This window comes from Rousettus aegyptiacus, unplaced genomic scaffold (genome assembly GCF_014176215.1).
Source record: "Rousettus aegyptiacus isolate mRouAeg1 unplaced genomic scaffold, mRouAeg1.p scaffold_m13_p_15, whole genome shotgun sequence".
Lineage (NCBI taxonomy): Eukaryota > Metazoa > Chordata > Mammalia > Chiroptera > Pteropodidae > Rousettus > Rousettus aegyptiacus.
Genome location: NW_023416290.1, coordinates 32162242 through 32186073, shown reverse-complemented (window position 1 = coordinate 32186073; position 23832 = coordinate 32162242). Strand labels below are relative to the sequence as shown.

The 23832-nt window shown below is 38.4% G+C and overlaps 1 long non-coding RNA gene across 3 annotated transcripts in view; it reads left to right on the top strand.

Annotated features, from left to right (window-relative positions):
* The window catches only part of LOC107517289, a 44403-nt gene extending 20962 nt beyond the window's left edge, over positions 1–23441 (top strand). For 2 of the 3 annotated variants that reach the window (XR_001598487.2, XR_001598483.2), the window contains one exon: positions 12389–13211. This is a non-coding gene — a long non-coding RNA (uncharacterized LOC107517289). Of the gene's footprint in view, positions 1–12388; positions 13212–23120 lie in introns of those variants that run through there. The other variant, XR_001598484.2, reaches the window with a different exon arrangement.
* The last annotated feature ends 391 nt before the right edge of the window (positions 23442–23832 follow it).

Below are 23832 nucleotides of genomic sequence, written 5' to 3'. Positions count from 1 at the left end.
AATGTCAACTTCTTATTGAGAATTTCCTTGACTAGCCTATTTAAAACTCTTTTACCTTAGCACTCTCTATCTTCATTATCTTTATTTTTCTCCATAGGACTTATCAACATTATCATACTGTTTACTTGTTTATTTATTGTTGTTATATTCTACTTCATGAAGACAGGGTTTTTTGTCTTTTAGTTTACTGCTTTGGGCCTAGCACAGTGCCTGGCACATACTAGGTAGATTCAATGTCAGTTCTTTTTGACTTAATAAAAGTTTATAATTCATAGGAGTAAATAGTTAAATATATCTTAGTAAATTAAAACAACCATTGTCACAAGTGGCTCACATAGTGGACATATCATTAACTCATAGAGTGGACACTTCATGGTTTACATATCCAGCTCCTTTCCTTCCTTCTGGTGGCAGTTGGCCCATTTTGGGAGGCAGCTGTTCCTCTCCCCGTCTCTGTGGTCCCAATAGGGGTTCAATCTCACTCCCTGGCTTACAGTTGGTCTAGGAGTGGGCACAAGACTAAACCAAATCAATCAGGGCCCTTCCCCAGGACTCTTACATTGGAACTAAGCAGGGATATGCATATAGGAAGCTGTCCACAGATATGTTTTCTTCCTTGTGGAAAGGATTATCTGTAGTAGTAGAGAATGAGATGACAATCTTGGCTCCAATGTGCTCATTATTTCTAGGTAGTTAATGAACTCTTGAGGTCTTTTCAGCAGTTGGAGATGGGAAACAGGTATATCCTGGACTCACGTGGAGAATTCAAATTTAAAACCACATGTGTTTTTACTTTACTTCTTTAATTTTATATTTGTATTTCTTTTCTCTTATTCTGAAAATCTTTAATTAGTTATTTGCTTTACCTTAATTATGTATATTTTAGAATAACAATAGAAATATTATTAACAATTTAACTACTGGGAAACAGTTTACTATTTCTATTCAGAGGTTTTTGGGGTTTTTTTTAATCCTTAAGCTATATCTCACTAGAGTTTTATAACCAGATTAGTGTGCTTTAAAGTCATTTGAAATAATTCTTCCTTATGTGATTAAGCCACCAATTGACACATGAGCTTAATTATTTTATTCACTTTCAATTTTTAAGGATTACATTTCATTCATTTTGTTTTATAATTATGTAAAGCACTTCCATTGTTCCAAGGTAAAAATCTAGAAAACAAGATACCTCCAGAAAAGTCTTGCTTTTATCCTTGTCTTCTCCATTTTATTTCCTCTCTCTTCTACAGGTAACCATTAGTTTTTGTTATCTCACATTTAAAAAAATATACAAGTGATGTGTGTATACACGTAATCTCCTCCTCAGATGAAATGTGACATAATATAGAGAAATACCTCATAAGTGGTGGTGTATGCTTCTAAATGCACCATGTCAGGGGGCCTACAATGTTTAGTTACTTTCTTTTTGTCATCTTAAGACTTATCATTAGGTTCAGGTATTATCAGCATGATTCATTTATTATGAAGTTTCTGTCGGTTTTTCACCTAAAGGGTTTAAGAACCACTGACATTGAGATAGTATGTCAGGACAGTACATAGTATGCTTCCCCTTTTTTCCATTTGTTAATATGTTCTAGAGATCATTCTATAGCAGACTGTAGAAATATTTCTCATTCCTTTGTAAAGCTGCATAATAATCTGTTGTATATTTTAATAGTGATAAACTCCATGATTACTTAACCAGTTCCCTATTGATAGACATTTGGGTTGCTTCCAATTCTTTGCTAATATAAATAGTATAATTAATAATATTCTTATGCATATAGCCCTTCATACTTTGCTAATGTTTCTTTGGTATAGATTCTTACAAGTAGGATAGATTGTTCAAAGGTCAAATGCATTTGTAATTTTGCTAGATATTGCCAAATTCCCTTTGATAGAGGCTGTACCATTTTTCATTTCCAATTGTGATGTTTTGAGTGCTCGCTTCTTCACAGCCTCCCAAATAGAGAATGTTGTCAAACTTTTGGATTATTGCTTGAAAAATGGCATCTCAATGTAATGTTATTCTACTTTTTAAATTAATTCTATTTAAGGTTTTTAATCTCTTAACATAGCTCCTGGCTCATTGTATCCATTCAATAATTATTCTTTGGATCCACAAAAGGGCGAAGTGGTTAGGACAATTAATCCAGCTGCAGAATACAGAATAGTTTGGAATATGGAAAGAACAGAGATAAGGAGCATTTCTGAATTTCAGGACACAAACTCAAATCATAAGAAGTAGAACTTTATTTTTCTACGATTATTATTTTATATTTCCTCTTCTTTGATTGAGTGGTGGTATAGATTTAATAATCTCTGTCAATTCTGATTTTGCAACTCCCACCCACCCCAAAATTATGTTTGAATTCCAGAGCCCTGGGGCATGGCAAAAATGGTGGGCAGGGGACGCTGGGAATGGGAGTCATGTTTTTGGTCATTATTTGCCTACCCGAGCAGCAACTGAGACACCCTCCTCTTAGCAGGTACTCAGTCATTGAGCCAATGAGGTTGCAGCTGTGGCCTCCTCCACCTTCACCCCGAGTATCTTTTTTGGTTGGCCTTTCTAGAGAACTTAAGGAATTTGACTGTTCTCCCATAACTGCTGGAGCCACAGGAGACTCTGGGAGAACATTTGAAGGCGTATCCCCTGGACACCCTATATAGCTATTTCTACCCCTCAGTATCTGGGCTGTGCTAGGCTCCTGCTGGCAAATGAAACATGTTTCATCTGCTCTGAAATGCCTCTCAAATCTATCTAGGGCTCAGCTTGTAAGTGAGAGAAAAGAACAGGGTTTCTTATGAGGAACCCACCAGTTTCTCCACATCTTCTTCCATACTTTCCCCAATGCTGGCACAGGGAATATTTATCTCCTGGGGAAAAAGGGTGTGAGAAGAAACTTTCTCTGACTGAGCCTCTAGTCCTCAAGCCTGATCATTGGTTTTTGAATTCAAATAGAACTTGATGTTTTTGTTAAGCTTTAACAACCCTCTCTTCAAGCAATAAGTGGATACCTCACAGCCTAGTTTGAATGTGGGAGATCCATGAAGGGAAAAAAAAAGGAATGGAGGGGGAACCTCAGTTAATATCTCCAAATATTATACCATTTACATTAGTTAAGAGCACATACCAATGACCAGGTATGACGTGATGAGAGGTTGAATGAGACATTGGCTAAGGGTTTGAGGCTGATTAATGGCAGGAAAGAGTAAAGATAAAGGAATGAGGCTGGGATTTGGAGCTGCCCAAGAAGAATGATAGTGCAAGTGACTGAATGAGGCCAGCTGGAGAGTGGGCAAGCTGATTCTAGGAGAAAGATAGTGAACTTGGCTTTAGGTTTGGGTGAGTTGTGACAGTCAAGTCCATGAAAGGGGCTGAAGTCCCTTCTTTCTGGAAGATGAGACAGAGAGAGTTGCTGAAGTCTCAGGGCTGAGTCTTGGAATGCTTGCACAGGTAAGAGAAAGAGAGGCCAAGTATTTGCAGGATCAAGTGCTGTGTAAACGCGTCCTTCCTCCTAGGGTGTGGTCTCACCCTGGATACTTGGTAGGAGGATTCATTTCAAAGTGTCTGGTAAATATACCAGCCAGGTCTATATGTGCATCTGCTGCCCCAGCAGGCATCACCACTAAGCTGTGCCACTTAAAGTTATGCATCTTTAGGGGTAGTTCAGATTGTACTTTTTTTTTCTCCCTGCAAATACAGCTGTTCTCAGAATAGGGCTGGTTTACTTTCCATTTAATGTAACAAACATTCACTGTGTACCTAACTTGCAGAGCACAGTGTGGTGCGATCTGGTAGAACCCAAGTTATAAATGGCTAGCTCATGGACTGTATCTGACCCAAGGACTTCTATTGTTCAGCCTGCACAGTGTTTGTTTGTTTTGCTTTTATTTTTAACAAGTTGCCAAAATTTTTAAATCAGGAAATTTCACCCAGTAATGTTGCTTTTAAGCTCTTCTTGAAAAATCCATTTGGCTATACTGGGCCTGCATTTCTACATGGTAAAATCCGCTAGAGGGGCGAAGCCCCTGCTCCCTCACACGGATGTGCTCCTCCTGTGTTGTGGGATTCCACCTGCTCCTTGTCTTTCATTTGTACTTCTGATCTGACTCCTGTGGTCCCTGGTGTCTGAAACCCCTGGCTTGTCGGGTCAGTGCACCAGCTTTGTCACTAAACGGACACAGGCTTAACTCTTGACCCAGGCACCTGCTAGTGATCTTGGGCAAGTTACTTTACCCCTTGAAGCTTCAGTCTCCCCATCTGTAGAATGGTAATAATATTAGTATCTAGTGCCTACCTCCCAGAGTGAGGAGCAAATAAGATGATGCATATGTAGCAATTGTTTAGCAAGATAAATTCTCTATTGACCTGACTCTGCCCACATAAGGCAAGTAAGAGCATATGCAATTGTGATCTGAGGCAGAACGTGACCCAGGGAGGGGAGGGTCTATGCAGGATAGGTCAGGAGCCAGCAGAGACCCTCAGGCTGTGGGATAGAGAAGGCTGGTGGGTGAGGAGGGAGCTTTGGGGACTGGATTTCTTTCCTCTTCTGTGGGAGGCAGGCAGCCCAGCTGGGGCCTGCATGGACTTTGAAACCCTGCCATGCAGGACAGAACCCAAGCCTTGGGATAGCTGGCCCCCACCCTCTCTGCTGTAATTCCAGGAACTGGGGCCTATATCAGTTGGGCCCAGTTTCAGGAGTCGAGTTTCTTGCCATTTCTCCTCAGTCATGTGGCCGCTGGAGTGGACAAAGTGAGCGAGAATGTGATTAGCTATCAGGCCTCCTTCCAGGCAGAGGAAGTGGGAATTGTCTCAGAGGGGAGAATGGTTACAATGTGGATGGAGAATATTGGAGCCCTGGGCGAACTGGGCAGACCTCACCTTAGAAAATAGCCTGGGCAAGCCTCGGAGTTCAAAGAACTAAATGCGCCTCCCCTCAACCACCTCCACCCCATCTTAGAAGCACAGACCATTCTCTGGAAGGCTTATTCTGGGCTGAAGGAGGCAGCCTCAACTTGGAGGCCTTTTTCTCCCACCACCCTGGGCCTGGAGCCTGCTAGTCTGACTCTCCCTGCCTTCTGGGAGCCTGGGCTGGGAAGGAAGTGTGCCTTTTAAATAAAATGATATGTAAACAGAAATAATGTCAAATGTTGCTCATCGCCAAACATCAATATTGTGTGCATTTATGCACACCATTTTTCTTCTAAAGAACCCCAAGAATAAACATATTGAACACATTTATTTTCCATCCCTGCTTCTGAGGCAGGGAGAAGCGGATCTGCTACTAACAGGCCTAGAGACACAGAAAGGCCAAGAATACTGCTCAGAGCCACATGGAAAGTCACCATGAAAACGTTGTCTAAACCCAATGCTCCTGACCCCAGCCTGCACTCAGTTCACCAACTTCACCCCTCCCCATGCCCCCATCTTTGTTTTTTTGAAAAGGATGAAGGGTCCCTCCCATTTAGGGTGAGGTGAGTCACCCACTTGTGCACAAAATTTAAGGGTGGAGCAAAAATTTCAACATTGAAGAGAAATAATATTTTAATGTAATATATTTAAAAGTAAAAATTAATGAAAAAAATCCATGATGTGTGAAATATCAAACTTTTAAATAAAAGCAAAATCCAACCCTTCACTTGTATGACTCACCTCATTCTCCTCCTCTGATCTCAGCCCTGCTAGAATACGCTGTCCCCAGAGCCTACATGGACTTTGGGAGCATGGACTTTGGTGCCAGATAAACAAGGAATCCATTTTGCTGCTTACCAACTGGGTGACAGTAGCTTAGGTGACTGAAATTCTTTGAGCCTCCGTATCCTCATTTGCAAAATGGAGGCAATTAGTTAGGATTCTCAAGATAAACAGGACCAATAGGATGGATACACATACACACACACACACACATAATTTATAGATACATAAAATTATATATATTTCACATATACATTATATGTGTCTATAAATTTATTTATTCACTTATTCATTTATTGTAATGAATTGACTGATGTGATCATGAAATTTGAGAAGTCCAGACCCAGGCGAGCCAATGGTATAACTCTCATCAAAATCCAAAGGCCTAAGAATAAGGAGAGCCAAGGGTGTAAGTTCCAGTCTGAGTCCAAATCTGAAGGCAGAAGAAAACCCATGTCCCAGCTCGAAGATAGTCAGGCAGAGAGAAAATTCTTTCTTACTCAGCCTTGTATTCTGTTCAGGTGGTTAACATATTAAACGAGGCTTCCCACACTGGAGAGCAATCTGCTGTACTGTCTACTGATTCAAATGTTAATCTCATCCAGGATAATGTTTGGCTAAATGTCTGGGCACTCCATGGCCTAGTCAAGTTGCTATATAAAAATCATCAACAATATCTACCTCATGGAGGAAAAAAAAATAGCGTAGATGATAGAGGCTCTGTTCATTCCTCTGGCAACCAAATCAAATTTGTGACAGAAATAAGGAGCAGCAGCAAGGAAAGGTCGCCTGGGATCCTGATGAACAAGCCATACAACTAGGGAGAAATCCAAGAAAGCACCCTGCAACGGCAGAAGGTAGGACGGGGCGAGGACGCAGGGCTGCCTGGTCTGGAGCAGGTAAGACTGAGGCTGTGGCAGTGGCAGACGCCTCTTAAAGGGGCTGCATCTGTGAGCGGATTTTCCCGCTTGCTCTGAGCACCACTGCTGATTCGGCTGTGTGGACATGGCACCTGGGACTAATAGGGAGACATTGTCAGAGTGAGGGCTGAGGTGATACTTGCTTTATACAGAAGTGCTAGTGGTGTCCATTGTTCCCTATTGAGCCCGCCCCGCTACCAGTGCGCTGTACACAGCTTCATCACAGCCATGGCGCCATCAAACTGGATAACAGTTTGCTCCACCAAGAGGATTTCCTAAAACCCCGTCTCCTCCAACTTGCAGCCCCACCCAACCCACATCCAGGTGTGTCCTAGGTGAGTCAGGTGCTCCTTGCTGAGCAGCACCTAGACTCACACTGGAGGCAGCTGGCCTCAATTTCTGGTGTGGCCTTTTGAAGTAACAATAAGCACAGCATCTGGGATTGCTTCCTGGCCCTGGAGGGGTAGAAGCTGGAGCTAAGTTTGGCCTGCAGCTGAACCCCTCTCAGGACTGTGCCACTGGACTCCTACATCACAAATCCACACTGATAAGTCTGGGAGACTTAGGCGCTTTGCTTAGGACATAGAAATAGACACAGAAAGCACCAAAATGGGAAGATAAAGAAGCAGAAACCATATGAGAGAACAGAATAGAGGTCCAGAAATAATGGAGTCAAGCAATCTAATAGATGCAGAGTTCAAAACACTGGTTATAAATATGCTCAATGAACTTTTTGGAAGTGTAGATAAATTCAGTGAGAACTTCAACAAAGAGGTAAAAAACAAAAAAATGGAAATGGAAATTGCAAAAGGTACCAGTCTGAAATGAAGAACACGCTATCTGAGATGAGCAGTATCTTAAATGGAATAAACAAAGGAATAAACAAAAGTGAATAAAGAAAAGGATCAAATGCCCTATGTAGAGGACGGGAAAGCCAAAGACATACAATCAAAATAGCAAGAGATAAGACGCCACGACTATAAAAATAATTTAAGGAGCATATGGAACATTATTAAGGGTCCAAACGTCCATCTGATCGGCGTAACTAAAGAAAATCAAGATGTTGAACAGCAGTTTGAAGAAATAATGATGGAAAACTTCCCTAACCTGGTGAAAGAAATGGACATAAACCCCCAGGAAGCTCAGAGAATTCCAAAAAACAGGGATCAAAAGAGGCCCATACCAAGAAACATCATAATTAAAATGTCAAAGATTAAATACAAAGAAAGAATATTCAAAGCAGCAAGAGAAAAACAAATAATTACTTATAAGGGAACACCCATACGACTGGCAGCTGATTTCTCAAAAGAAACTATGCAGGACAGAAGGGCTTGGCACAAAATATTTGACAGGATGAAGACCCAGGATCTACAACCAAGAATAATTTATTCAGCAAAGCTATCATTTAGAGTTGAAGGACAGATAAAGAGCTTCCCAGATAAAAATAAGCTAAAGGAATTTATTATCACCAAGCCAGTATTACAGGAAATGTTGGAGAGACTTCTTTAAGAAGAAAAAACATGTACCAAAAGCAGGAATAAAGAATGGGAACAACTACATTCCTATCATTAAATACCTTAAATGGAAAAGAATTAAGTGCTCCAACCAAAAGATAGAGTGGCTGAAAGGATAAGAAAACAAGACCCTTACATGTGAAAAGGAAGGGGATGGAAAAAGATATTGCTTGGATGGACCTCGAAGGTATTTAAGCCAAACAGAGAAAGATAAACACTATATGATTTCGCTTATATGAGGAATTTAAGGAATAAAAAGAACAGACTAATCAAAAACAGACTCACAAATATAGTGGACAATTTGGTAATGGACAGAGGGGAGGGGAGTTTGGGAGGCTGGGAGAAGGGGGTGAAAGGTTAAAAAAATACAAATTAGTAGCTGATGGGTGGTCATGGGGATGGAGAGCATGGCATGGGGAACGCAGTTAACATTAATACATTGTCTAGGTGGAGGGGTCAGGGGAGGGAGGGAGCGATTGGGGGGATCATTTTATGAACTACATAGATGTCTAACCAATGTACTGTATATTGAAACTAATTAAAATAAATTTTTAAAAATACCGACCTCAAAAGTCATGAGGGTTATATGCGGGATAGTATACAAAATGGCCAGCACAGATCCTGGCACACAGGAAGAATTGACTAAATACTGGTTTTCACTCCCACGGTTTCCCACCAAGTTTTTTCCCCCCCTCAGTGTCGCTGGAGATACTTCGAACTAGAAATAATCCTAGGGTAGAAATGTGGACCAAAAAAGATAGTAAAATTAAAATACAACTATCTTGAGGAAGTATTACAACTTATACAGTACACAGAAAATTGATTTCCTTGTTATATTTTGTGCTTTTATAAATCTACAAGAAAAAGATGAAGAATACACAATGAACGATAGACATAAATAGGTAACTCATGTCGAAGAAATGCAAATGGCCAAGAATCCTAGGAAAACATGCTCGACTTTGCCAATAACCAAAGGAGTATAAATTTTTCATGTATCAAACTATGACTTTTTAAAAAAATAACAATTCCTAGGACTAGTAAAAGTGTCTGAGGAAACAGGCAATCTCATACATTGCTGAAAGGAGAGAAAATGAATAATAATTTTTCTGGCGGCCAAACTTAAATAAAAATGTGGAAATTTTTCTGGAAGTCAACTTAAACAAAAATGTGGAAATTCTGACTCAGTAATGACATTCCTTGAAATGACATTTATACTAAGGTAATCATAGAACATGGAGTAGAAATTCTTTAGCAGGACAGAGCAAAAAATTGTTTAGCAGGACCTCAAAATACCTTAAGTGTCCAACAATAGGGGATTTTTTTTAAAGTATATGGAAAGATAGGTAGATGACATTAAGGTATTAATGGTGGTTATCTCTGGGTGATAAGATTCTGAGTTGTATTTTCTGCCTTTTTTATATTTCAAATTTTCTATAGTGAGCATGTGTTGTCTTTTATAACGATTTAGTTTTAAGATTGAAAGAACTTAAGTGTCTGATTACCTTGTGGAGTAGGTGAATGTAGTGTGGGCGACCCTTCACCCGTGATTTTTTGGAGCAAGGGTAGAGGCAGATTTCCAGCTGAACCACAGGCCACTGCTAATGAGTGTGGCCAGAGCAGTGTGGGAGAAATTTACGAAGCTTGGTACTGGTTTCCACAGCATTTGGCTAACTCGAAGTAATAATAATAAATAACAACGTTTTTTAGCAGAATGATTGCATTACCTAATACTACAGGGCCTAAGAAGAAACTTGCTAATAATTGTTTTAAGCTAATTATTCCCTTAAGGTCAAATAATGCTTTTGTATCTTAGTGTCTGCATTTAGGAAGGTTATGCAAACAGATCATCCCATTGTTGATGGAATCTCAAAATAAGTTTGAGTTTAGCATATTTTTAGGAAAGTTATTTTTCTTCATAGAAGCTTTTCAGCAGCAGGAAATCCAGACCCTCTAATGATTCTGGAGGCCCCTCAGATGTTAACCCCTGAGCTACTTGGCTTACCAAACCATGCTTCACCCTACCTGAGCAAGGTGAGGAGCAGACCAGGTGAGACCAACACCCAGTGAACCCAAAGACTCCAGCAGCCAGGATTTGGAGCCTCTTGAGACCCCAGTTATGCCCTAGCTTCCTCCACACATCTACCTCACTCCAAAACACCACAAGGTTCTCCATGGGGTTTTGACATCGATCTCTGAGCTTGAAAAGAAATGCATCCTGAGGAGAGGAGCTATTGTGGGGTGTCTTTTATAAGTAGGTTAGATGTTTGCAGGAGATGCTCAATCAGTGATTTTTCCAAGCTGGACCCTCCCAATACTAAATCAGCCAGAGAAGGAAGTAGGGCCTTTGTAATTGTAATCGTAATGATGATGATGAGGAGGAGGAAGCAGAGGAGGATGTTGATAAAGATAACTACCATTCATCAAGCACATACACACACTATGTAACAAGTAGTAAGTTAAGTGCTTTACATGTCATACTTCGTATTATTTTCACAATCTAAGCATGATTTTTATATCCATCCTGGGGACAAGAAAACCAAGGCTTAAGAAATGTAAATAATTTGTCTGAGTCACAGGCAATAACTAATGTAGTAGTTATAATATGAACCAAAGTATGTTTGACTCAGAGACCCAAAGTCTTAAACCCCTAATGATATTGATCATGAACATAGAGAAGAAGGTTAGTAAAGAAGAGGAGACAAGCAGAGAGTGCTCTGACATGTTTAAAAACAAAACAACACAACAAAGAACTCTTTAGGAAGCCAAGTGCTAGGGTTCAACTCCTGACTTCAGAGAAAGGTAGATCCACTTATAAACCAACAGTCTTCAGGGTGGCTGTCTTGGTTGGATGTGACTCAGGGTGCAGGGTCAGCTTCTCAACCCTATCATATCCTTTTGCACTTTAAATACTATATTCTGTTTCCTTTCCTGGACTACATCTGTTTAGTGAAGCACAGCTCATTCTTGAGTCTGTGGCTTCTCTAGAGCAGTTCTGCTTCTCCTCACTTCTCTTCTGGATCTGAAGGATCTGACTTTATGCAGCCTTGCTGTGAAAGGCTCCTTTTAGGAAGTAAGCTAGGTACCTGCAGGTGTGGTCACTGGCTTGACTCCTATGTCCCTGAATTAACGACTTCCCCACACGAAGCAGGAGAGAGTCGGGGAAACTTCAGCCTTATCAGCTGCTAAAGAAACACATCCTTCTCCCAACCACCCTCATCCCTCCAGGCCTACAATGTCTATATTCTGCAAGCCTCACCTGAGGGTAGTGGCTGGGCTAAGTACCCTGAGGCCCAAACCTAGTGATTACCCATAGTCAAGAGGCTGAACTGCTTTCAACCAGTGAAAGGAAGAGGAAACTATCTCAGGACAGTAGGGTTGAGTATGACCCTTAAAACTCTTGGCCCAAAAGAGGGAGATGCTGCTAACCAGTTTCTTTCAGTGCTCACAATGCCTGTTGGTGTAACAGCATACACAAATTGTATATAAAGTATTTTTTAAATGATCTATTTTTAAATAGGTAATACATTCATAAGGTATATACATATAAATATGTTGGGCTCCAGTTTCATGTGAGATGGAATCAGTATGCTTCACTTTTTCTCTCCCACTAACGGCAACTATAAAGCCTGAACAGAATATGTGGAGGACGATTTGAAGACTGTGGAAAGTAAATTGTAGGTAGATTGAGGAAGAACACTGGAATTCAAAATATCACCGAATCTCACCAATGGTGAGTTGATCATATTTTTTCCAGCAGTACCCCATGGACATGAACTCAAAGCATCCACAAACCCAAAAGTAAGCACTGTTGAGCAGAGAAAGTTTCAGCTCTAACGCTGGCTTGATAAAGATTATGACTGAGACTTTAAGCAGACATAGGACTATAGGAGGAGCTGGAGCCTATGAGAGTTCTCACACTCTATGTTATTGCAAGAACCCTATAGGAAAAGCTTTATTCTTACAATAAAGCTGTATGGTTGTAACTGTCCCTCCCCATAACTTTCTTTTCCCTTCTATACACACTTCTTCATTTGGGCACTCCATGCAGTGTGTACATGTGGCTTGCCATGTCTGCATGCACTGGTTTGTAACCTTTTTCTTTTTCTTCATATATATCCTTTTTGGTGGTGAAACATCTAGTTGAAATTGATTTCAGTCAACAGGCTCAAGGACCAAGCAAAAGAACTTTTAATGCTTCAGGCAGTAAGGAAATATCCCTTTTTATTTTCTCTTATTTCTCTTCTCTTGTGCCCCAGGCAATCTGGTGGTTGCAATGGCACTGGCAACCCACGAGAACCCACAAAATCCAACACTCTGAGGGAGAGAAACTTTCCTCTCTGAGAGAGCTACAGTTCTAACAGGATGAGAAAAACCCCTGTTGCTTTTTATCCTTCTCTCTGTCCTCCCAAGATTGGGGCCAGCTGATGAACTATGTGACAATGTGCAACAGAACAGGGTAATTAGAGTCTCAAGTTCTGGTAAGAGAACCAAAAAGGAGTGGCCATGGAACTGGAAAGCATCTGGGAGATTGTGGAGGAGGAGCTTGGAAACGATCCAATAAAGGTGTTTATGAACTCCAGAGCTCACCCTCGAGCTGCACGGTGTGAACATGATTTTGTTAGCATCCTAAAGACTTTGGGAACTGAACAGATAAACCACTGCCGAGGTCCCAGAGTAGCAACTGGCACAGATCTATAGAGCAATATGAAGAATTTTGAAAACTGAACTTATATTGGAACTATAGCTTATAGAAAATGGATTGTAAATTGAAACCTGAAATTAACCAGAATTCACAGAATTAACTAAGAATTCACTGCCAGCAAATATGCTCTAAAATAATTGTTAATAGAAATCTCTTTGGACACAAGAGAAATGATACCAGAAAGAAAATTGAAATATCAGGAATGAAGAAATAATAGAAATGGTAAACATCTAGGTAAACATAATATACTAGTCTTCTCTTGTGTTCTTCAAAATGTATTTGACAGCTAAAAACAATTTTTAATATAGTATGATGGAGTTTTTAATATATATAGATATAATAAATAAAGCAACTCTAGCATAATGGGGGGAGGGCAAAAGGACTTATGAAGTATTAAGATTTTTACATTCCAAATAAAATGGTAAAATATCAGTTCTAAGTAGACTGTAAAAGTTAACTGTGTTATTTGCAATCTCTATAGTAACTACTAAAACAATCATACAAAGAGATGTAACTAAAATCAAATAGATAAATTAAAATGGAATACTAAAAATGGTTCAAATAACCCAAAAAAAGGTAGAAAAGAGAAACAAACAAAAAACAGAGGGACTAGCAAATTGAGTTCAGCAGCGCATTAAAAGGATTATATGCCATGAACAAGTAGGATTTATTCTTGGCAAGCAAAGAGGGTTAAATATATGAAAATTGATCATCTCAGTTGATGTAGAAAATGCATCTGACAAAATTCAATACCCTTTTATGATTAAAAAAACACTTAGCAAAGTAGAAGTAGAAAGAAACTACCTCAACATAAAACCATATATAAAACTCCACAGAGAATGGTGAAAGACGGAAAGCTTTTCTTCTAAGATCGAGAACAAGGCAAGGATGACTGCTTTCGCCACTTCAACTCAAATAGTACTAGAAGTTACAGCCAGAGCAATTAGGCAAGAAAAAAAAATTAAAGGCATCCAAATTGGAAAGGAAGAAGCAATGTAATCTCTGCTTGCATATGACATGCTTTTATATGTAGAAAACCCTAAAGATTACATACAAAAAAAAATGTTAGAACTAACGAATGAATTCAGCAAAGTATCAGGGTACAAAAATCAACAAACAACAATTAGTTACATTTCTACACACTAACAATGAACAATATGAAAAGGAAATTAAGAAATCAATTCCATTTATAATAGCATCTAAAAGAATAAAATATTTAGGAATTAACTTAACCAAGGAGGTGAAAGATTTGTACAATGAAAACTGTAAAACGTACTGACAAAAATTAAAGAAGACATAAATAAGTGGAAACACATCCCATGTTTATGAATTAGAAGACTTAATATTATTAAGATGTCAATACCTCCCATAGTGATCTACAGATTAAATGCAATCCCTATCAAAATATCAATGCCTTTTTTTTGCAGAATTTTTTTTTTTTGCAGAAAAACCCATCCTAATATTCATATAGATTCTAAAGGAATCTCGAATAGCCAAAACAATTTTTAAAAAGAATAAAGCCAGCAAACTCACACTTACTGATTTCAAAATTTACTGCAAAGCTACCAGTACTGGCACAAAGACAGACATATAGACCAATAAAATACAATAGGGAAACCAGAAATAAACCCTTACATATATGGCCAAATGACTTTTGACAGTGGTGCCAAGAACCTTCAATGGAGAAAAGGGTTCTTTTCAACTAATGGTAGTGGAAAGACTGGATATCTAAACACAAAAAAATGAAGTTGGGCCTTTATCTAACACTATGTACAAAAATTATCTCAAAATAAATCAAAGATCTAAATATAAGAACTAACACTATAAAACTCTTAGAAAAGACATGGGGCAAAGGGTTCATGACACTGGATTTGGCAATGATTTCTTGGATATAACTCCAAAGGCATAAGCAACAAGAGAAAAAATAGACAAATTGGACTGCATGAAAAAATTTTTTTATTGTGCATCAAAGACACTATCAACAGAAAAAAGACAACCCAGAGAATGTAAGAAAATATTTGCAAATCATATATCCGATAAGGGATTAATATCTAGAGTATATAGAGAAGTCCTAAAATTCAGGAACGAAAGAACAAACAAGCTAATTTAAAATATGAATAGACATTTTCTAAAGAGGATATACAGATGACCAATTAGCAAGCATATGACAAGATGCTCAATATCACTAATCATTAGAGAAATACAAATCAAAACTAAAATGAAATACCACTTCACATCCATTGGTATAGCTACCATTAAAAAATAAAACAGGATATAACAAGTGTTGGTGAGGATGTGGAGAAACTGGAACACTTGGGCACTGTTGGTAGGAGTGTAAAATTGTATAGCTGCTATGGAAAACAGTATGGCAGGTCCTCAAAATTTTAAAATAGAATTACCATAAGATCCAGCAATTTCACTTCTGGGTACATGTGTCAAACAAATGTAACAGGGTCTTGAAGAGACTTTTGTACACCCATATTCTTAGAAGCATTATTCACAATAGCTAAAACATGTAAGTAACCCAAGTGTCCATTGATGAATAACTGGATAAATAAAATGTGGTGTATACCTACAATGGAATATTATTTAGCCTTTAAAAGAAAGGAACTTTGAACACATGTTATCATGTGGATGAACCTTGAGAACAATATGCTAAATGAAATAAGCCAGTCACAAAAGACAAAAACTTTGTGATTCTACTTATGTGAAGTAATTAGAGCAATCCATAGGGACAGAAAGTAGAAATATAATTTCCAAAGTTTGTGGGGAAGATAGAAATGGGGAGTTATTATTTACTGAGTATAGAGTTTTAGTTTTATAAGATGTAGAGATGAATAGTGGTGATGGTAGCACAATGTTATAACTATATTTAATACCACTAAATTGTACTATTAAAATAGGTAAGATGATAAATTTTATGTTATGTGTACTTTATCACAATTAAAAAATTGGAAAAACAAGAGAACACTTACAAGTAAAAACATAGAAAATAAACAGAAAACAAATAAAAAATTGGTAGACCTAAATCTAAACATATCAATAATTATATTAAATGCAAATTGTTTAAAACTCAAATTAAAAGACAAAGATTGTCAGAATGAAAAAAAATGACATGACTATATGCTGTATACAAGAAACTCACTTCACTATGATGATATCAGTTCATTGAAAGGAATAGGATTAATAAAAAATACCATAGAAACAGTAATCAAAAATAAATCTGTATAAATTTTTAAAGGGGAAAGCTACAGTGACTATATTAAATTAGACAAAGTAAATTTAGGAGTAAAGACAATTTTCAGGAATGAAGAGGGATATTACATGGTGATAAAAGGGTCAATTCATTGAGAAGACAACAATCTTAAATGTGTATGTACCAAACAAGAAAGCTGCAAAATAAATGCAGCAAATGCTGATAGAAAGGAAAGGAGAAATAATCCTCAGTTATGCCTGGAGATTTTAACACTCTTCTCTCAGTAATCAATAGAATAAGTGAACAGAAGATCATCAAAGATATAAAACTGAATGATGACATCGACTAAATGAATCTAACAGACGTAGAATATCCCACCCAACAACAGTAAAATACACATTTTTTTTCAAGTGCACATAGAATGTTCACCAAGATAAACCATATCCTGAGTCATGAAAAAACTTTAGCAAATAAGAATTGTTGAAACTCTTGCAACACTTACAAGTAAAAAGAGAAAATTACAAATATTGGAAATGAAAGCAAAGATATCACCACATAATGAAGTAGTATATACAACTTACACAGACAAATTCCACAACATAGATAAAATTGAATAATTCCATGAAAGCTGCAAAGTACTAAAACTTACCAAAGGAGAAACTGATAGCATGAAGGATCCTATGACAATTTAAAAAATTGAATTTATTGTTAAAAAACTTTCCAAAAAATAAATCTCTGAGCACAAAAATTTTCACTTGAAATTCTACCAAACACTTAAAGAAGAAATAACACCAATTCTATACAATCTCTTTCAGAAAGTAACCAGAGGAAGAGATTTCTAACTCCTTTTATGAGGCTAGCAAAATGTTAGCAAATCACATCCAGCAATATCTAGAAAAAATAATATGTCATGACCAAGAGGTTTTTATCTTTGGAATGCAAGGCATTCTCTCTACATCACCCACCATATTAACAGTCTAGAGAAGAAAAACCACATTGATAGATGTGAAATAAACATTTGACAAAATACAATATCGATTCATCCAAAATACATAAACTAGAAAAGAAGGGAACTTCCTCAACCTGATAGAGAGCTCCACAAAAAACTTCTAGTTAACATTATGCTTAATTGTTCAAGGTTGAATTCTTTCCTCCTAAGAGTGGGAACAAGGCAAATATTCCCATTTTCACCCTTCCTTGTCAACATTGTGCTGGAAATCTTAGCCAGCACAATGAGATATGGCACAGTAGTTGGAAAGGAAGAAATAAAACAATTGCCCTTCAACAATGACATAATTATCTACCTAGAAAAATCTCAATGAAGCTACAGACACAAAATCTCCCCGAATGAATATATGAGTTTAGCAAGGTTGCAGGATGCAATGTTAACACAAAAACAATCACACATTAATATACTAGTAATGTACAATTGGAAAACAATAACATTTAAAATACCTCCAGTAAATTAAACATTTAGGTGTAAATCTAACAAAACAATACAGGATATGAATCCTGAAAACTACAAAACACTGATGATAAGAATCAAGGAAACCTAAATAAATGAAAAGACATTTCATGTTCATGTACTGGGAGACTCAATATAGCAAAGATATCAATCCTCCTCAGATTGATCTATATGTTTAATGAAATTCCAACAAAAATCCCAGTAGAATTTTTGTAGATATATTCAAGCTGATTCTAAAATTTATATGGAAAGACAAAAAATATGGAATAGCTAAACAATTTTGAAAAAGAAACATAAAATTGGAGAAATTGCAATGCTTGATTTTAAGACTTACTATGTAGTAATCAAGACAGTGTGGTATTGGCAAAGGGTATATGTATAGGTCAATGTAACAGAACATCTAAAAATAGACCCACACAGGTAAGGCAAAATGATTTTTGAAAAAAGTGTAAGAATAATTCAGTGGTGAAAGAAAGCCTTTTCAAAAAATGGTGTTACAACACTTGGGTATCCATATGCAAAAACCTCCTAAGCTTCAGAACTTAAATAAAAATTTACTCAAAATGGATCATAAGTCTAAATATAATATATAAATCTATAAAACTGTTAGAAGAAAACATAGGAGAAAACCTATGTGACCATGGGTTTGGCCATTAATCCTTAAAAAAGATTAGCTAGATTTCAACAAAATTAAAAACTGTCTGGGAAAGAAAATGGCAAAACTGTGATAAAACAAACTACACATTGGGAAAGAATATTTGTAAATCACATATCAAAGGTCTTATATCTAAAATATATTAATATTTCTCAAAACTCAATACCAAGAAAAGAAACAGTCCAGATTTAATATAGATAAAACACATGTACAGACATTCCACCAAAGTGAATATAAGGGTGGAAAATAAGCAAAGGTAAAGATGTTGAACATCATTAGACATTATGGAAATGCAAATTAAAAAACACTATGAGACACCATTACCCACATGTTAGAATGTTTTTAAATATATATATTGACAGCACCAATTGCTGATGAGGATATGGAGCAGTAACTATAACTCATACATTGCTAGAAGGAGTGCAAAATGGTATAGACCGGTGAAAATATTTCAGTTTTTCATTTAGTGAAACATATCATTATGACTCAATAATGCCACCCCCTAGAGAAATGAAAATGTATGTCCACACAAAAACCTGACCATGAGTATTTATAGCAGGTCTATTTATAATTGTCCCAAGCTGGAAACAAACTAAATGTTCTTCGATGGGCGTATGGTGGTGTTAAGTAGGTAGGCATGAGCAACGGGAGCAAAGGCCCTGCTCTGTAACCATAGAAACCTCCCTTGAAGACCTTCTTTAAGAACTTCCCAGAAATAACAACCCCTTTAGGGTTATAAATTATCCCAAATCCTAGGGCACAAAGGCAATAAAAGCTGCTGGCTTAACCAGCTACAAACACATGTGCAGAAAGTACTACTCTAACCTGCCCATAACCTCAGCCTCATTATACCATCATTATAATATCATGCCTATGCCAGGAAGTTCATCAATCTAATTCTAACAGACTGAATTCTGGGTAAGCACATGCACAGTGGGGAAAGGGTTATATAGCAGCAACTGTTAGGGTAACCTCACATAAGGATCATCTAGGACCACCTATCGCAGCCGGAATATTTTAGACCTTCCATTTCTGCACTGTTCCAGCTCTCTTTGCTGAAAACCTGCTCCTCCCTTGGAGCACACACTGTCTCATATCTTATCTTTTCACCTCCCAAATTCCGCAGGGCTGCAGCCTTCTTTAGTGTGGCCTGTCTCCTTCTAAAATGTACTTTCGATGAATCTTACTCTTTTAATCTTGCTGACCTATAATTCTTTACTACGTCAGCAGGGAAGAACCGCGGACCCCCTCCATGCCCCTGGGGTTTCACATTGCCACAGTGGTAACAGTGGGGGGATCTGTGTTGCATCTATCCATGGACTAGTACTCAATGATAACAAGGAATGGGTTTTTGATCCATGCAACAATTTAAATGAATCCCAAAGATGTTATGTTCATTGGGGAGGATAAAACAGCAGTCTCAAAAGGATATATACCATACAGTTCCATTAACATGACATAGGATAGAGAATTGCTGAGTCATTGCCAGGGGTTAAAGGTTGTAGGAAGCGATGACGTTAAAGAGAAAGCACAGGAAGTTTTTGGGATAATGGAATTGTTTGGTATCCTGACTACAGTGGTATTATATAAATCTATACATGTTAAAATTGATAAAACTCTATAAAAAAGTCTCAGAAAGTCAATTTTACTATATAATTTTAAAAATAAAAAATGAAAGTATGTAATAAACTTTTCCTCGCACCCCCACTCCATTCACTCTATTTCTACCCACCACCTCTTCCAGAGATATCCACTGTTACTAGTTGCTCATGAATCCTTCCAGAGTTTCTTTATGTGTATACAAGCAAATATGAATAATATTTTCATTTTCCTCGGCTTTGTCACAAGAGTAATGCAATTTATACAGCATTTATTTTACAACAATGTATCCTAGGGCTTTCCCCACACCAGGGCTATCCTTTGGCTCCTAAATTCTGGGAAGTTTAGTTGCAGCCTTCGGTTTGATTTAGCTGATAGTTTCTACATATTGTGTGCAAAATCCTTGGGGAAGAAGGATGTGTTCTCCAGGACTCACAACATCCAAGGGGCAGGGAGGGTCTATTTGCTGGTGTGTTCAGTCAGGTACTTGGTACAGTCAGGCCTGCTGCAACATGCCAAGGATAAGTTACTGCCAGAAACAAATGTTCAGATTCAAATTGCTATTATCTCAGACTGCCTGACTTATCTGGTAAATATTTGTAAAGTAAATGGCCTCACTTTACTGTGGGTTGGAAGAGAACTCAGGCAACTCTCTCCAATTCCTGGGTCCATTCTGTGAATCCACCAAATACCAGAGGCTGATGCCTGAACCAATGGCTCAGACAAATAGACCCTTTCCATGGCCAGGACACCTTGGTTCCTGAACACCCACCTCCCGGTAGGTAAGACCAGATGATTCACATCTCCCCAACATGCTTCTCCCAGGATGCTTTTTAACTCCAGTGTTTGATCTTCACTGATCCTCAATCTCTATTCTTTATAAGACTTGTAAAATGTTCCCTTCATTACACTCCCTAGAACCTTCCCCATGTATTTGAAAAATAATACAAATTTGTGGTTAACATGAACTCTCGATCAAGCCTAGACATGATTGTTACTGTTCTCAGCATACTCCTCCAGTTTGAGTGGAGCATCTAAATTCTTGATTTAGATTCTAGACTGATTATTTCATTTTAGATCTAGAGAAACAGAACGCCTCTCTCCCCATAATTTCATAAAATGCAGAAGGAAGAGACAGCGTGATATAATGAGAAGATGGAAAGATTACAGGTTTAGGGCTCAGGTATTCAAGATCCGAAGTCAAATTCTAGTTCTTCTACTTACCAGGTGTGTGGCTTTGGCAAGCCACTTAGATTTTCTGAGTTTCAGTTTCCTTATCCATAAAAGCTCTGAAGCAGTTGTAGAGATGAGGAACAAGGTATATAAATAAAGCACACGGCATGGTGCCTGGCACATTGTCTGTGTTAAAAAAAAAAATAGATATTTTCGATGTCTTTGAACAGAGAAATTTCTGCCAACCTCTTAAGGAGATGAGATGGCATGGTGATGTGTAATGGTCAAGCATGCCAAAATGCCTGAGTTCAGTCCTCGGCCCATAATGGTATAACTTTGGACAAGCTACTTAAATCTCTCTTGGTCTCAGTTTTCTTATCCGTGAAAATTGGCATGAGAATGGTTCCCACCTTACAGAGTCGTGACAATTCAGGAAGACAATGAAGAGCATAGCCTGGCATATACAAAATGTTCAATAAATGTGCAAAAGAATAAGGTAGGCCCACTGTCGATGTCATGTCTGCTGACGTTCCATGGACCAAAACAAGTCATGCAGAGAGCCTTCTCTGCCCAGAGTGGGAGGAAGCGCACCTTGGATAGAAAAAGGTCTACACAGATAATCCTATGACAAGGAGTGAAGATTGAGAACAGTAATCCAATTTACCAAGAGGTGCCTGGGGCTGACACTGGCTGGGGCAGTGGAACTGTTAACAGACATATGGCTCAGACATATGACATCATAAACAGCAATAATAAAAAAGTAATAATACCTGCCATTTGTGGATCACCTCCTACAGTGGGAGGGGCTGTTCTCAGAAAATAGAGTATGAACTGGGCAGACAACTCAATGAATTTCCTTCCCCTTATTTCTGACTCTCTTTAAGTTTCTTCCTTCATATAATACTGTAATTCATGATGTAGACTGTTCCATTTCAGGGAAATAATAAAGATGAAATAATAACAATAATAATGATAGAGTAATAGGAGTAATATTTATTAGTTACTTTTTATGTGTCAGGAACTTGGTGTGCATTATCTCATTTAATCCTCATAATATCTCCTTGCTGTGCGTGTTATTTTTCTCATATTGTAAATGAGGACACCAAGACCAAGGCGTTAAGACCAAGTGCTTTCCAAAATCACACAGGGGGTCGGGAGCGGAGCTAGAATTTGAAACCTGTGTTCTCATTTTTCTATACTCTTCCCTTTCCCTGTGTACTACGCAAAGTCTCAAGCGCCTCTGTTCTCCAGACCTAGAGTGGAGCATATGTTCTAGACCTTCCACATATATTGGGGGACTGTAGCAAATAGTAGCAAAGGTAGTGGTGCTTATGGTAACAGAAAGTTGAATTCCTCAAATTCATGAAGCATATTCTGAGCTAAGAGCTAAATAAAAAGCCTTCTGGGGAGACAAGTGTCTAGGAGCTGAAGTCTGTCTTGTATCACAGAGATGCGTAGAGAGAGCTGGTCATGTCCTGATGGATGGAATGCGTGGGCCTGTCTAGCCAATGGCTACCCACAATGCTCTGGAACTTGGAGGCTACGCACAAGAACCCTACGCACAAGAACCCTCTCTATTAGTTTCCTAGGGTTGCCTTAATGAAGCAATGTGAACTGGGTTTGAAACGTCAGAAATGAATTCTTTCACAATTCTGGAGCCAAGAAGTCTGAAATTAAGGTGTCAGTAGGGCCATGCTCCTTCTGAGACTGTGAAGAATCTGTCCTTGTTGCTTCCTAGTTTCCGGCAGCGGCCGGCAGTACTCGGCGTTCCTCAGCTTGCAGCCGCAGCTGCAGCCCTCCATTCTCCGCTGTCCTCACGTGTTTTCCCCCGTGTTGTTGTCTGTGCCCAGATTTTCCTTGTCTTACAGGGCACCAGTCACATTGGATCAAAGGCCTACCTTTCTTCAGTACGACCTCGTCTTAACTTGACTACATCAGCAAAAGACCCTGTTTCCAAATGAGGTCACATTCACAGGTGCTAGGAGTTGGGATGTAGACATGTCTTTTGGGGGAACGCAATTCATCTCATAATACCCAGTATGACCTAGACCTTGGGTGGGGTAAACATATTGCCTCACAGTAAGTATTGTCTTGGAGCTGTCAGTGAAGCTAAAACAAGGGTTCTGCCAGGTGGCCCTTGGGCAAATTAAAAAGCATAATTAAAGGAGGTCATACTATATAGTTCTGTTCTCCTGCAGGTGTGGGACTATCCCTCACTTTTCAACTGAAGACTTGCCAGGTCCTGGAAACATCTGGGAAGTGTTGTTGTTGAGGAGGGTTAACGTTTGAAGAAAACATCAGTGCCGCATTCCTGCCTGGTGGCTCCCTTCGGATGCTCTGTCTCGCCCTGCCTCCTCCTGCTCTGTGGTCTGCTGGCCTAGAAAGAACGTGCACTTTTAAGGGAAAGCGTGGATCCATCACTCACTGGTTGTTTAACCTTAGGAGTATTATTTCACCTCTTGGAGCTGCACTTTTCCTCATCTGTCAAAAATAAGACCATCGATACATACTTGGGGTTGTGAAAATAAAATATAATGTACAGGGAAGTGTACAAAGTATAGTAAGTGTTCAATGATATGTTCATTTCCTTTCCCTCCCTGTCTTTAGTAAATAGGATCAGAAGGATGGAGATACTAGTTATCACTTGATTAGTTCAATTAAATGAATGTTTACTGAGCACCTGTGTTGGATCCTGGGGATACAACAAATAATCATATCAATTCTTGTCCTGTAGAAACAGATTTATTGGGGGGTTCACTTTGTAAATTATATAAATATCTAACGACTATGTTGTACAGATGAAACTAATATAAAATAAAATTTTAAAAAGGAGAGAGGCAGGGTCAGCATTTCCAGATGGTCTGTGTGGCCCCACTGAAAACCACCCGGAAGGACACATTCGAGTTCACA